The sequence below is a fragment of the Mizuhopecten yessoensis genome, unplaced genomic scaffold (assembly GCF_002113885.1).
Source record: "Mizuhopecten yessoensis strain PY_sf001 unplaced genomic scaffold, ASM211388v2 scaffold716203, whole genome shotgun sequence".
NCBI classification, from domain to species: domain Eukaryota; kingdom Metazoa; phylum Mollusca; class Bivalvia; order Pectinida; family Pectinidae; genus Mizuhopecten; species Mizuhopecten yessoensis.
The window spans coordinates 273,801-274,272 of record NW_018479999.1 but is presented as its reverse complement, the minus strand read 5'-3'; the positions used below and the strand labels follow the sequence as shown (position 1 = coordinate 274,272).

Sequence of the window (472 nt, the reverse complement as noted above, 5' to 3'; positions counted from 1 at the left end):
ACCCTCTACCTTTGATCTTACCTGTAGGACCTCCCCTCTCCTAGTGACACATGTACAAGGTTACACTATAACGACCCTCTACCTTTGATCTTACCTGTAGGACCTCCCCTCTCCTAGTGACACATGTACAAGGTTACACTATAACGACCCTCTACCTTTGATCTTACCTGTAGGACCTCCCCTCTCCTAGTGACACATGTACAAGGTTACACTATAACGACCCTCTACCTTTGATCTTACCTGTAGGACCTCCCCTCTCCTAGTGACACATGTACAAGGTTACACTATAACGACCCTCTACCTTTGATCTTACCTGTAGGACCTCCTCTCTCCTAGTGACATCTGTACACGGTTACACTATAACAACCCTCTACCTTAGATCTTACCTGTACGACCTCCCCTCTCCTAGTGACACATGTACAAGGTTAGACTATAACAACCCTCTACCTTAAATCTTACCTGTAGGACCTCC

General features: G+C 46.2%; 1 protein-coding gene and 1 long non-coding RNA gene across 6 annotated transcripts in view; both read right to left on the bottom strand.

The window, feature by feature from the left end:
* The window catches only part of LOC110442067 (kinesin-like protein KIF23), a 36,723-nt gene that overhangs the window by 16,673 nt on the left and 19,578 nt on the right, over positions 1-472 (bottom strand). The gene's annotated exons all lie outside the window — the stretch shown is intronic.
* LOC110442069 overlaps positions 10-472 on the bottom strand; it is a 3,619-nt gene continuing 3,156 nt past the window's right edge. The window contains exon 3 of the long non-coding RNA XR_002461983.1: positions 10-468. This is a non-coding gene — a long non-coding RNA (uncharacterized LOC110442069). The remainder of the gene's footprint in view (positions 469-472) is intronic.